The sequence below is a fragment of the Scyliorhinus canicula genome, chromosome 21 (genome assembly GCF_902713615.1).
Source record: "Scyliorhinus canicula chromosome 21, sScyCan1.1, whole genome shotgun sequence".
Classification (NCBI taxonomy): Eukaryota; Metazoa; Chordata; class Chondrichthyes; order Carcharhiniformes; family Scyliorhinidae; genus Scyliorhinus; species Scyliorhinus canicula.
Window position 1 is genome coordinate 43792373 of NC_052166.1, and position 14657 is coordinate 43807029.

At 50.5% G+C, this 14657-nt stretch overlaps 1 protein-coding gene across 1 annotated transcript in view; it reads left to right on the plus strand.

Moving 5' to 3' along the window:
• LOC119955556 (protein crumbs homolog 1-like) overlaps window positions 1-14657 on the plus strand; it is a 213211-nt gene that overhangs the window by 637 nt on the left and 197917 nt on the right. The gene's annotated exons all lie outside the window — the stretch shown is intronic.

Consider the following 14657-nt stretch of genomic DNA (forward strand, 5'->3'; position numbering starts at 1 on the left):
TCTTAACTTCTGAACCTGTGAAACAAACGCATTTTCTTGCAGTAACCATAGTTACAACAGTTAGCGGTGTTTGGTAATTACACTACAATAATCCACAGCATTTTTTTGGATGGATTGCAAGTTGTTTACAGTCATACTTAAAAATGCATAAGAGCAGAAAATTACCTGTGGGGTTTCCTTGAAGATTGAGGTGAGGGAGCAGTTCAAGGAACTGGGGCATCTTTGAATTGAGATCTCCGGGCAATCAGACCGTTAAGAAATACTTTTCGCTTTGTGACAGAGTACAAATTCACGAGAAAGAGTAATGTGTCGGTTTAATATTTGAAATCCAGATGAATAGTTAGAAAAGTCACAGTGGATGCATGGTTTTGCCTCCGGGATGAGTGTAACATGGAGCAATCACTTGTAAAAATAACGTCAAACGGTTCTGCTCTTTAGAACTTTCACTGGGCATAAAGGTGCAAACTCATCTATTTACTTAAAGCAATGTAACAATCAGTTATAGGAAAGCAGATTAGCATGGTCACATTTGCACTGAGTATAGACAGTACGTCCTAGCTCTCTGAGTACTTCCCTGGGCGATATTATTGTTCAATTCTTTCCTACTGCAATAAATTCTTGCAATGTAACCTGAGAGTGGTAGTTATTTAAAGTTTACATTTCTAATGATTCAATCATTTTTATCTGATGTAGGAAGTTGATAGATATCGTGAATAGCAGCATAAACCTTCACCCATGGTAGGTATGGGTGATAGCTGAAATCATTCACTGAAATCTACACAAAGGCTATTAACTGTGAAACAGTTTCAGAGACTGCAGATGACATTTGCAAGAATATAATATTCTTCTGCCTGAAAGGACTGTCTCACGGCCATTCTGACGTTGAGTGGACCAGATGGCGGTGCCAGATGAATGTCACTGTTAGAGCTGTTACTTGTGTGTGTAACCTCTGCCTGTGGTTTTAGCCAGCTCTATTTGTAGGTATCAACAATTCCACCCACGTCAAGGCCCAGTGATATTCATAAATTCCATAATTCTATCACTGTTGGGGGGAGGGGGGGGGGGGGGTCAGTAATATGCTGAGTTATAGTCTAAGTCAGTTAGATCAAATTTGTTCAACTTCGTTGAGGTTCAACAGAATGACAAAATTTGTGAAATTGTGCAAGTGTAGAGGGAAAGATTAGTCACTCAGCATTGAAAGCGTGGACACTGTTGCAAGTATTGGTACAAACTACAGCAAAATTCCATTCCTTGGAGCCTGAAAGATTGGTGGTCTCCATAGCTACAAAAAAAACATTTTTGTGCAAAAATAATACTTTTACACAATGGGGGTGGGAGTTGATAGTGAATTGTTCGAAGATGGCTTTGAATATGCTTAGTGGCTTCATTAGCCAAGAATGCAGTGGGACTTTCCTATTCTTCTATCTCAAAACACGTCACAGTCTTTCAATTAAACTGTTGCCATGGGAAACAGAAGAATCTACCACCACTCAATGCTCAAGCCTTCAAACTGCTTTCAGGGTAGCGGTGGCCCTTTATATCCAAAAGGTGATTGTTAGGTTTTAAATGCTGCTGTGTTTGGCTGGTTGTCCAAACTTGAGTTCTGATGTCTGTCATTGGATTCCTGCCTCTTGTGTTTTACTGTCTTTAGAATTGATTAATTCTCCAGACACTGGAAGCATCGTTGCCTACGGACCTGGCCAAGTTATTACAACAATTCTCCGCTTTGTGGGACGTTGTCTTTCGAACTGCCTAGGGTTCTGGAAGCAATATTCCAAATTTCTCAATACAATTTGCATTTTAAAGCAAAACTCGTTGGTGTAGAACGAAGTAGAGCTTATTATTAAGCTGTCTGCAGAATTGCAAATTAATTCCCTTTTCATCGTGCACCAAGATGAAGCATTCTGTTTCAGCAGACAGTACACACTGCTGGTTGAAAGCAAATCACTGCGGATGCTGGAATTTGAAACAAAAGCAGAAAATACTGGACAATGGCAGCAGGTCTGACAGCATCTGTGGAGAGAGAAGGGAGCTCACCTTTTGAGTCTGGATGACTCTTTGCCAAAGCTGCTGGGTGACTGAATTTCATCATTTTAAGTGTGTAAAAAAAATTGTAACAATCTAATTTTCAAATGACTCCAAGGTTCGTAGCAAAGCAATATTCGCTCCTCGGAATATAAAGTATATGGGAAATTATGTACACTTGTTCCTTGACACCTGTAACAACATTTTGGAAGGCATTGTCATTAGTTGCCCTCAGGTACTGACTACCAAGTAAAGTAAGAGATTCTAATGAACAATGCAACATAGGAACATAGTAGCTGAACAAAATGATCTCCGGTCTTAGAAATTTGAAATTGTCAAGCTGTGCTCCAACATCTTTTTTTGATATTTGCAACTCTGTAATGGCTCTTGCGAGTAGGTTGTAGCACTCAATGCAGGCTTACAACTCTTAAATGGTTCAGTGGCATATGGCACACTGACACGCAAATGCTCTGATTGGAAGTTGTTCCAAGTTGTCTGAATAGTAATGACACGTCTTGGAACAGGTCCACTGCCTCGCCTCTGGGAATGATTTGTGACAGAGGGGACCCAAAGATGCAGGGAGTAACTGAATTACTTGCAATAATTTGATCTTATTAAATATTAACACTGCTATGCAAGGAAGTAACAAAATACCAAGTTCAATTTTAAAAGTTATAAATCAAATTCAATGCTGAAACCTCCCCACTACCCTATCTCCAAATCATGAGTTAGTCCCTGGATTGGTCCTGTCCTAGGCCAGAACGGTCCATGCTGGACAACATGGCACTCTTTTGATTTTTCTACATGATGTGGCAGAGGACATTGCTAGTGCCTGGTGCAAATCTCTCTCACAGATTATTTAGCAAAGGCATCAGAACTCTGCCTGTAGGGAACATCTCGCACATATTACTAAATCCTTAGATTGTTAAGTATTAAAGAAATTTGTAGAATACAATGATATCAAACACCAAGAGTAAGTTTGAACTTGACTTCTGAAACAGGGCTAAAATTTATTGGACAGCTGTTAATGAATATTAAATAGAAGAACAGATACAGTGCAGAATGTGTTGAGAATAATTCTTGTTGATGGTAATAGCCAGTTGGATTCTCACGGGCAGTTCAGCACTTCACAGTAAAGCAGAAATAAAAGAGGACAAAAAAAAAACATGGATTAAAATGAAAAGAAAGTTATTCTGCAAAAAAGGTCCAGGAAAATTGCTCAGTTTCCACTAAGTGGTTTTGGCCAAGTACAGCAAATTTTAAACAACTTGAACGTATTTTCACCAATGATCATTCATCCCTGTTTGGAGTACTTTTTCAGACGGAATGGGCATTCCAATGCTTTCAAATGGTTAGGGATCGACTACAGCTCTCCACTCGGGAGAACTCGTTTGGAAGAGTCCAGATACCTAGCAATTTTACCTAATTAAAGTTAAAAATGTTTTGTATTATAGACTTTCACATTTTTGTTAATAATAATTAGCATCCTCTATTTAAGTTTAATGTTGTCCCCTTTGGTTCCAATACGTGGACCATACGGACTTGTACTGGGGCATATAGTGCAGGAGGATCTCGTATCTGATCCTTCTAAGTGTGGTCTACCTAGTGTTTTATAAAGCTGCAGCAAAACCTCGCGGCTTAAACTCAATCCCTCTGTTAATGAAAGCCAACACACCATATGCCTTCTGAACAACCCTATAAACCTGGGTGGCGACTTTGAGGGATCTATGTATGTGGACCCCAAGATCCCTCTGTTCCTCCACACTTCCAAGTATCCTGCCTTTAACCCTGTATTCAGCATTCGAATTCAACTTTCCAAGATGAATCACTTCACATTTTCTAGGTTGAACTCTATCTGTCACTTCTCAGTCCAGCTCTGCATCCTGTCAATGTCCTGTTGTAACCTGCAACAATCCTCAACACTATCTACAACTCCCCCAACCTTTGTGTCATCGGCAAACATTTACAAACCCATCCTTCCACTTCCTCATTCTTGTCATTTATAAAAACCACAAAGAACAGAGGTCCCAGAACAGAACCCTGTTGGACACTACTGATCACCGACCTCCAGGTGGAATGCTTTCCATCCACTACCACTCGCTGTCTTCTTTCGGCCAGCCAATTCTGTATCCAGACAGCCCCTGTATCCCATGCCCCCTAACTTTCTGAATGAGCCTACCATGGGGAACATTATCAAACGCCTTACTGAAATCCATATACAGCACATCCACTGCTCAACATTCATCAATGTGTCTCATAGAATCATAGAATTTACAGTACAGAAGGAGGCCATTCGGCCCATCGAGTCTGCATCGGCTCTTGGAAAGAGAACCCTACCAGGCCCACATGACCACCCTATCCCCAAAACCCAGTAACCCCACCCAACAATAAGGGCAATTTTGGACACTAAGGGCAATTTAGCATGGCCAATCCACCTAACCTGCACATCTTTGGACTGTGGGAGGAAACCGAGCACCCAGACGGAACACACGCACACACGGAGAGAACTCCGCACAGACAGTGGCCCAAGCCGGGAATTGAACCTGGGACCCTGGAGCTGTGAAGCAATTGTGCTAACCACTATGCTACCGTACTGCCCCTCCGTGCTGTCTCGTCACATCCTCAAAGAATTAGTTTCTGTACATTTTGCTTGGAACCTGGGTAGAGCAAGAATACCTACCTAATGGCCTATTGAAATAAATTAGTCCCAAAAATTTTAATTTCTGATTAAGCAGAATCGGCGTGGTCATATTGTACAATTATAATGGGTCAGTATTTACTGTGCTCACCAAATAAACAATGGCTTGATGTAATTTCTGTGCCTAGCACACTATATAAAAACGGCACCCTCTGACACACTTCTAATCCCAATAACCAGCAATCTTTTTTTTAAATTAAAAAAAAAAAATTTAGAGTAACCAATTTATTTTTTTCCAATTAATGGACAACTTAGCGTGGCCAATCCACCTACCCTGCACATCTTTGGGTTGTGGGGGTGAAACTCCAAACGGACATTGACCCGGGGCCTGAATCGAACCTGGGACCTCGGCACCTTGAGGCAGCAATGCTAACCAATGCGCCACCGTACTGTCCTGTGACCAGCAATCACAGTAAAATCAAAACAAAGCAGCAGAAAATTGCTAATGCAAACACAAAACTTTGTGTCACCATGGTCTGTTTTGAAAAATTTGGTTTTCAGATTTGGATGAAGTAATAGGTAGGATATTGGGCTGGATTCTCCGATTCTGGGACTATGTCCCCAGGACGGTAGCGTAGAGCACTCGGCTCCAGCTGCCGATACGGCCTGGAGAATTGCAGGGTCCGTAGTCGCGCATGTGCACGGCGGCAGCCTGCAGCGGCCGCTCCGTGCTACACGGCAGAGCTCGCTTGCGATCCGGCCCGCAAAATAGTCCCCCCCTTCGGCCAGCTCGTGCACCCCGGACCATCCCTCACAGTGCCCCAGCCCCGAATAATGTTCCCTCCTGCCCGCGGTTCGGCCCTTCCCCGACTGTGGCGGCGCTGGACTGAGTCCGCAGCAACACGTGTCCCATGCCGCCGGGAACTCGTCAGGTCGGGGGCGGAGTGTCAGGTGGCGGGCCTCAGGCAATATCCTGAGAGGGCAGAGCAACGCAAAAGCGGCGCCCCCCCGATTTGGTCGGAATCAGGAATTCTCCAGCCGATTGCCAGAAAGGAGCTAAAGATATACTGAACCCATCTTGACAAGGGTATAATCAAATACCATCTCTGGATTTCAGGAATCAAACATATAAAGTAATGAGCCCGGATCTCTTGGTCTCCAGATTGTCAGAGTCCAGGGCCGGGATTCTTCCTTCTGGGGACTAAGTCCCCACACTGGCAGGAGAACCGGTGCTAAACACTCCGGCGTCAACAGCCCCCGAAAGTGTCGAATTCTCCGCACTTTCGGGGCTAGGTGGACGGTGGAGGGGTTGGTGCCGTTCCAGTCGGCGCTGAAGGGACGTCACGAGTTCGCGCATGCGCGCTACCGCTGCCCTGGATGTGCGCATCTGCAGACTGGCCGGCGTATTTTGGCGCATGCGCGGGGGGGGGGTTCTCTTCTCTACGCCGGCCATGGCGGAGCCCTACAGGGGCTGGCGCGGAAGGAAGACGTGCCCCCACAGAACAGGCCCGCCCACAGATTGGTGGGCCCCAATTGCGGGCCAGGCCACCATGGGGGCACCCCCCGGGTCGGATCATGGGCCAAGCCACCTTGGGGCCCACCACAGGGTCGGATCCCCCCCCATACGCCCCCCGAGGACCGCCCCTGCCAGGTCCTGCCGGTGTCAGAGGTGAGTGATTTACGTCGGCGGGACTGGCCAAAAACAGACGGCCACTCGGCCCATTGGGCCCTGCCCGAAAAATGGCGGCGGAGAATACGGCAGCCGGCATCGGGGCGGGATAAGTGCCGCTCCCCGGGGATTCTCCGACCTGGCGGGGGGACGGAGAATCCTGCCCCAGACGTATAACCCCAAGATGTGCGTCGGGACCCCAAGGACCTTGAGGGAATTACCCGGTGGTCTGCCCACATGAGGAGGGGTAAAAATTGAATCCACTCCAGATAAGGCTGTCATAGAGTCAGACAGCACAAAAGGCCCTTCCGCCTATCGAGTCTGCGCCGGTCAAGAACAACCAGCCGACTTCCGGTTGCGGCTATGACCAGCTAAGTCGCACGTTTGGCTGCTCCTGCGAGGAAGGTGTTTTCGGGCCGATTGGAGGGCCCCTAACGGCGCTGGAACGACGATTCCCGGTGGGGGAAGGTTCCCAGAGGAGAACCCTGCAAAATTTATGGTCGTCACCCGAAGTGGGGCAGGAAAAAAAGCGGCAGCAGCTCCCCGAAAAAAGCGGGGGAAGAAACCCAAAATGGCGGCCGGCGGCGCACCCGAGGACTGGAGGAAATGGGCGGAGGAGCAGCAGGCCGTTCTCCTGCGCTTCTTCACGGAGCTGAAAGTGGAGCTGCTGGAGTCGATGAACGCGACGACCACCAGGCTGATGGGAGCCCAGGCGACCCAAGAGGCGTCAATTCGGGAGCTGCAGCAGGAGATGGCTGTGAGGGAGGAGGAGGCCACGGTCCTCGTGGGAAAGGTGGAGGTGCACGAGGCACTCCACCTGAAATGGCAAAACCGACTGGAGGAGATGGATACCCGCATGAGGCGGAAAAACCTGAGGATCCTGGGTCTGGCAGAAGGGCTGGAGGGGTCGGACCTCCCGAGGTATGTGGCAGAAATGCTGGGCTCACTGATGGGGGCAGGGGCCGTCCCTTCGCCCCTGGAACTGGAGGAGGCCTACAGAGTAATGGCCAGGAAGCCAAGAGCAAACGAACCCCCGAGGGCGGTGCTGGTTCGGTTCCAGCGATTCAGTGACCGGGAGAGGGTGCTGAGGTGGGCCAAGAGAGAGAGGAGCAGCAAATGGGAGAACTCGACGGTGAGGATCTACCAGGACTGGAGTGCGGAGGTGGCAAAGCGGCGGGCCCGGTTCAACCGGACGAAGGCGGTGCTGCATGCCAAGAGAATCAGATTCGGGATGCTGCAGCCAGGGCGCTTGTGGGTGACCTATAAGGACCAGCACCACTATTTCGAGTCCCCGGAGGAGGCGTGGGCCTTTGTCCAGGAAGAAAAGCTGGACTCGAACTAGAACCAGGGGATACTTGGCGGTCGTTGCCGCTCTGGTACTTTAAGCTGGACACGTGGATTTCTTTTGGTTGGATTTTCACTTGGCTGTATTTTTGGACCCTTTTTTTCTCTCTACCAGTTTTTTTTTTCTTTTTTCTGTTATTTATAATGTTATGTTGGGGGGGGCGGGGTGGGGGGGGAGTGCCGGGGGTATGTGTTTCTTGTGGGGTTTTTTTTTATCGGTGTGGGATCGGGGACGGGGGTGGAACTGAAGATGGAGGGGTGGGGAGTGGCAGGGCGAAAGCGCGGGCTTTCCTCTGGTTTCCCGCGCGCGGGGCAGAGGTGGGAGGAGGGTGGGAGGAAGGGGCGTGGTCAGCAATGGCTCCCTTTCCCGCGCTGGAGCGGGGTCAAGGAGGGGTGGTAAGGGGGGGGATGTCCCCCATGCCGGGAGGAGTCGGATTGTGGCAGGGGCAGCCGGGTCAGCGTAAACCAGCTGACTTACGGAAGTACTATGGAGGGTGCATCGCGGCTAGGAAGGGTCCTAGCCTGGGGGGGGAGGGGGGTGGGGGGGGGGGGGGGGGGGGGGGGAGGGGGGGGGGGGAGGGGGGGGGCTACCGGGTTGCTGCTGAAAAGGCCAGGGAGGAGAAGTTGAGGACCGGAGGGGTGGGGGGAGGGCGCCATCGCCATGGGGAGCGGGTCAGAAGGGGAGGGCTGACTCGGGGCGAGCAGGTGACAGGATATGGCTAGTCGGCAGGGGAGAGGGGCGGGCTGCCCTTCGACCCGGCTGATCACTTGGAATGTGAGGGGGCTGAATGGGCCGGTCAAGAGAACGAGAGTAATCTCGCACTTGAAGGGACTGAAGGCGGATGTAGCAATGCTACAAGAGACCCATTTGAAGGTGGCGGACCAGGTCCGCCTGAGAAGGGGGTGGGTGGGACAGGTGTTCCACTCTGGATTGGACGCAAAGAACCGGGGGGTGGCGATCCTGGTAGGGAAGAGGGTGTCGTTCGTGGCGGCGGAGGTGGTGGCGGATAAAGAGGGTAGATATGTCATGGTGAAGGGTAGGCTACAGGGGGAGAAAGTGGTGATGGTTAATGTGTATGCCCCGAATTGGGACGACGCTGGCTTCATGAGGCGCCTACTGGGCCTCATTCCGGACCTGGAGGCAGGGGGCCTGATCATGGGGGGGGACTTCAATACAGTGCTGGACCCCGTGCTGGACAGATCGAGTTCAAGGACGAGTAGGAGGCCGGCAGCGGCAGAAGTGTTAAAGGGGTTTATGGAGCAGATTGGAGGGGTAGATCCCTGGAGGTTTGGGAGGCCGAGGGCGAGGGAGTATTCCTTTTTCTCCCATGTCCACAGAGTCTATTCTAGAATTGACTTTTTTGTATTGAGCAGGGGACTGATCCCGAAAGTACGGGAAGTGGAGTACTCGGCCATAGCGGTCTCAGACCATGCGCCACACTGGGTAGATTTGGAAATGGGGGAGGCGCGGGACCAGCGTCCGCTGTGGCGCCTGGATGTGGGGTTGCTGGCGGATGAGGAGGTGTGTAAGAGGGTCCGGAAGAGCATTGAAAGATATCTGGCCACTAATGACACGGGGGAGGTGCAGGTGGGGATGGTCTGGGAGGCCCTGAAGGCGGTGATCCGGGGGGAGCTGATCTCCATACGGGCACATAGGGAAAGGAGGGAGAGACAGGAGAGGGAGAGGCTGGTGGGGGAGCTTTTGGACGTGGATAGGAGATATGCGGAGGCACCAGAGGAGGGGCTGTTGGGGGAACGGCGCAGTTTGCAGGCTAAGTTCGACCTGTTGACCACCAGAAAGGCAGAGACACAGTGGAGAAGGGCGCAGGACGCGATTTATGAATATGGGGAGAAGGCGAGTAGGATGTTGGCGCATCAGCTCCGCAAGCGGGATGCGGCTAGAGAAATTGGGGGAGTGAGGGAGAGGGGTGGGAACGTAGTGCAGAAGGGGCCAGAAGTAAATGGGGTCTTCAGAGACTTCTATAAGGAGCTGTATCGGTCAGAGCCGCCGACGAGGGGAGGGGGGATGGAGGGCTTCTTGAACAAATTGAGGTTCCCCAAGGTCCAAGAGGAGCTGGTAGAGGGGCTGGGGGCGCCGATAGGGTTAGAGGAGCTAGTCAAGGGGATTGGGCATATGCAGACGGGGAAGGCGCCGGGGCCAGACGGGTTCCCGGTGGAATTTTATAAAAAATATGCGGATTTGGTGGGCCCTGTGCTGGTACGAGCCTTCAACGAGGCATGGGAGGGGGGGGCTCTGCCCCCGACAATGTCGCAGGCACTGATCTCTCTGATCTTGAAGCGGGACAAGGACCCCGTGCAGTGTGGGTCATATAGGCCTATCTCGCTCCTGAATGTGGACGCCAAGTTGCTGGCAAAGATTCTGGCTACCAGGATAGAGGATTGTGTGCCAGGGGTGATACACGAGGACCAGACGGGTTTTGTGAAAGGGCGGCAGCTTAATACGAATGTGCGGAGACTGCTAAACGTCATCATGATGCCGGCAGTGGAGGGTGAGGCGGAGATAGTGGCGGCATTGGACGCGGAGAAAGCATTTGATAGGGTGGAGTGGAAGTACCTGTGGGAGACGCTGGAACGGTTTGGATTTGGGGAGGGATTTATTAAATGGGTGAAGCTGCTCTATTCGGCCCCGACGGCAAGTGTAGTGACGAATGGTAGGAGATCGGAGTATTTTGGGCTCCACCGGGGGACCAGACAGGGGTGCCCCTTGTCCCCCCTGCTCTTCGCACTGGCAATTGAACCGTTGGCGATGGCACTGAGGGGCTCAGGGGGGTGGAGAGGGCTGACAAGGGGCGGGGAGGAGCACCGGGTATCGCTATACGCGGACGACCTGCTGCTATACGTGGCAGACCCAGAAGGGGGAATGCCGGAGGTGATGGAACTGCTAGCAGAATTTGGGGACTTTTCGGGGTACAAGCTAAACTTGGGCAAGAGTGAGGTATTTGTGATACACCCAGGGGACCAGGAAGAGGGAATCGGGAGACTCCCGTTTAAGAGAGCAGGAAAAAGTTTTAGATATTTAGGGGTGCAGGTGGCAAGGAACTGGGGGACTCTCCACAAGCTGAACTTCTCCAGGCTGGTGGAACAGATGGAGGAGGAATTTAAAAGGTGGGACATGGTGCCGCTGTCGCTGGCAGGCAGAGTGCAGTCCGTTAAAATGACGGTCCTCCCGGGGTTTTTGTTTTTATTTCAGTGCTTGCCCATCTTCCTCCCTAGGGCCTTCTTCAAAAAGGTGACGAGTAGCATCATGAGCTACGTGTGGACGCACGGCACCCCAAGGGTGAGGAGGGTCTTCTTGGAGCGGAGTAGGGATAGTGGAGGGCTGGCATTACCCAATCTTTCGGGGTATTACTGGGCGGCAAATGTATCGATGGTGCGCAAGTGGATGATGGAAGGGGAGGGGGCAGCTTGGAAACGAATGGAGAGGGCGTCCTGTGGCAACATAAGCCTGGAGGCCCTAGTAACGGCGCCATGGCCGCTCCCTCCCACGAGGTACACCACGAGCCCGGTGGTGGCGGCCACCCTCAAGATCTGGGGGCAGTGGAGGCGACACAGGGGGGAAGTGGGAGGTCTGATGGAGGCACCGTTAAGAGGGAACCATAGATTCATCCCGGGGAACATGGACGGGGGATTTCAGAGCTGGCACAGGGTGGGCATCAGGCAGCTGAAGGATCTGTTTGTAGATGGGAGGTTTGCGAGCCTGAGAGAGCTGGAGGAGAAATTCGGGCTCCCCCCGGGAAACATGTTTAGACATTTGCAGGTGAAGACATTTGCTAGACGCCAGGTGGAAGAGTTTCCCTTGCTCCCCAGTAGGGGGGCGAGTGATAGGGTGCTCTCGGGGGTCTGGGTCGGAGGGGGGAGGATATCGGACATCTACAAAGTAATGCAGGAGGCGGAGGAGGCATCAGTAGAGGAGCTGAAAGCCAAGTGGGAGGGGGAGCTGGGAGAACAGATAGAGGATGGGACATGGGCTGATGCCCTGGAGAGGGTTAATTCTTCCTCCTCGTGTGCGAGGCTTAGCCTCATTCAATTTAAGGTGCTACATAGAGCCCATATGACGGGGACAAGGATGAGTCGGTTCTTTGGGGGTGAGGACAGATGTGTCAGGTGTTCGGGAAGTCCAGCGAACCATGTCCATATGTTTTGGGCATGTCCGGCACTGGAGGAGTTCTGGAAGGGGGTGGCAAGGACGGTGTCGAGGGTGGTGGGATCCAGGGTCAAACCAGGATGGGGACTTGCGATCTTTGGGGTTGGGGTGGAGCCGGGGGTACAGGAGGCGAGAGAGGCCGGAATACTGGCCTTTGCGTCCCTAGTTGCGCGAAGAAGGATACTAATACAGTGGAAGGACGCGAGGCCTCCAAGCGTGGAAACTTGGATTAATGACATGGCAAGCTTTATTCAGTTGGAAAGGGTCAAATTCGCCCTGAGAGGGTCGGTACAAGGGTTCTTCAGGTGGTGGCAGCCTTTCCTCGACTTTTTGGCTCAGAGATAGGGTACAGAGGTCGCAGCAGCAGCAACCCGGGGGGGGAGGGGGGGTGGCAACAACGGTTGTGGTGGGTTATTTACGGTTGAAATGTGGGCAAATTTGCTCGCAGTTCATGTTTGATGTTGATTGTTGCTTTGTTTGTTTTTGGGGGAGGGGGGGAGGGGGGAGGGACAACGCGCGCGCGAGTTCGGGCGGGGGGGGGATATTTGTTAAGAGGGAATATTTTGTAATATTTTATAGTTAGTTGGGGTAAATATCTTCATGTAAAAAATTCTTTCAATAAAAATTATTTTAAAAAAAAGAACAACCAGCCAACTGGCAGCACGGTGGCACAGTGGTTAGCATTGCTGCCTACGGCGCTGAGGACCCGAGTTCGAATCCCGGCCCTGGGTCACTGTCCGTGTGGAGTTTGCACGTTCTCCCCGTGTCTGCGTGGGTTTCACCCCCACAACCCAAAGATGTGCAGGTTAGGTAGATTGGCCATGGTAAATTGCCCCTTAATTGGAAAAAATAATTGGGTACTCTAAATTTATTAAAAAAAAGAACAACCAGCCAACTATTCTAACTGGGTAACAGGGTTTTGTTCTGAATTTAGCAAGGATGTGTGTTTGCTTGTACTGTTTAAAAAGTAACTGTACTTAACCCAAAATACTTGATGGAAATTGAGTACATTCCCTGCACACTTTCTGATTCTAAAGAATTAGTCAGATAGATAGAAATTTGTTTGCTCAGAGGGTTGTGAGTCTCTGGAACTCTCTTCCCCACTAAGTCCCCATTCTGGCGGGAGAACCGGTGCTAAACACTCCGGCGCTAACAGCCCCCGAAAGTGCGGAATTCTCTGCACTTTCAGGGCTAGGTGGACGGTGGAGGGGTTGGTGCCCTTCCAGCCGGCGCCGAAGGGATGGCACGAGCATGCGCGCTACCGCTGCCATGGGTGCGCGCATCCGCAGACTGGCCGGCGTATTTTGGCGCATGCGCGGGGGGGTTCTCTTCTCCACGCCGGCCATCGCTGAGCCCTACAGGGGCTGGCGCGGAAGGAAGAACTGCCCCCACAGAACAGGCCCGCCCACAGGTCAAAGTCTTTGAATATTTCTAAGGCAGAGCTAGATGGATTCTTGATTAACAAGGGGATTAAAGGTTATCGGGTGGTCAAGAATGTGGGTTCTGATTGGTTGATATTTATTGTCACATGTACCAAAGTACAGTGTTCTGCATTTTTCTGCGGGCAATGAAACATACACAGTACATACATAGTAGACAAAAGAATAATTGACAGAGTACATCGACAATGGTACATCAACAAATGGTTACAGTGTGGAACAAGGGCCAAACAAGAGCAGCATCGGGCGTCGTGAATAGTGTTCTTACAGGGAACAGATCAGTCCAAGGGAGAGTTGTTGAGTCTAGTAGCTGTGGGGAAGAAGCTGTTCCTACGTTTATTTGTGCGGGTCTTCAAACTTCTGTATCTTCTGCCTGATGGGAGAGTCTGGAAGAAGGCAAAACCTGGGTGTGAGGGGTCTCTGATAATGCTGTCTGCCTTCCCTACGCGGCGGGAGGTCTATACAGAATCAATGGGAGGGTGGTAAGCTTGTGTGATGTGTTGGGCTGAGTTCACCACAGTCTGCAGTTTCTTGCGATTTTCGGACGAGCAGTTGCCGTACCAAGCTGTATTGCAGCCAGATAGGACGCTCTCTATGGCACATCTGTAGAAGTTTGTGAGAGTCGATGCAAACATGCCGAATTTCTTTAACTTCCGTAGGAAGTAGAGACGTTGGGCTTTCTTTACTGTTGCATCAACATGAATTGAAGTTACAATCGGATAAGCCATGATCTTATTGAATGGTGGAGGAGTCTCGAGGGGCCGAGTGGCCTATTCGTGTTCCTAAGCTTTGACAAAGAGTCATCGGACTCGAAACGTTCGCTCTTTTCTCTCCCTACAGATGCTGCCAGACCTGCTGAGATTTTCCAGCATTTTCTCTTTCGTTCCTAATTCATATGTTCATATATTTTCTGAGTTTAAATCAAAGAATGAGATAAGTTTATTAAAGGTAACTCCTGAATTAAAAAGAACTAAGTAAAATGTGACCTCCATTCATACACACATATATTCCTTGGACAACACACAAGTACAGATAGTAGTATACGAGGATAAACTTTTTTATAGTTTGTGAAGAAAATACACAATCAAATCTTATTTTTGTGTGTCTAGTTTTGATGCAGCGATTGCACATTGTGGCTGTTTTGTTCAGTTGTCTTCCTGGGGGTAGCTGCACAGATTAGATTTCCACATTTTGATCCCCAGAACACTTGGTTTGCAGTAGATTTGTCATCTCAGGATGCATTGCAATATCCTTGCTCAATACTGGAGAGTGAGAAACGGCTCTTGAAGCCTATCCATATAACCTTCCAATCACTCTGACATGATGAAAACAATTCTTTAAAGGATTTGCTGGCTGTATATTCCAGAGGAATTCCAT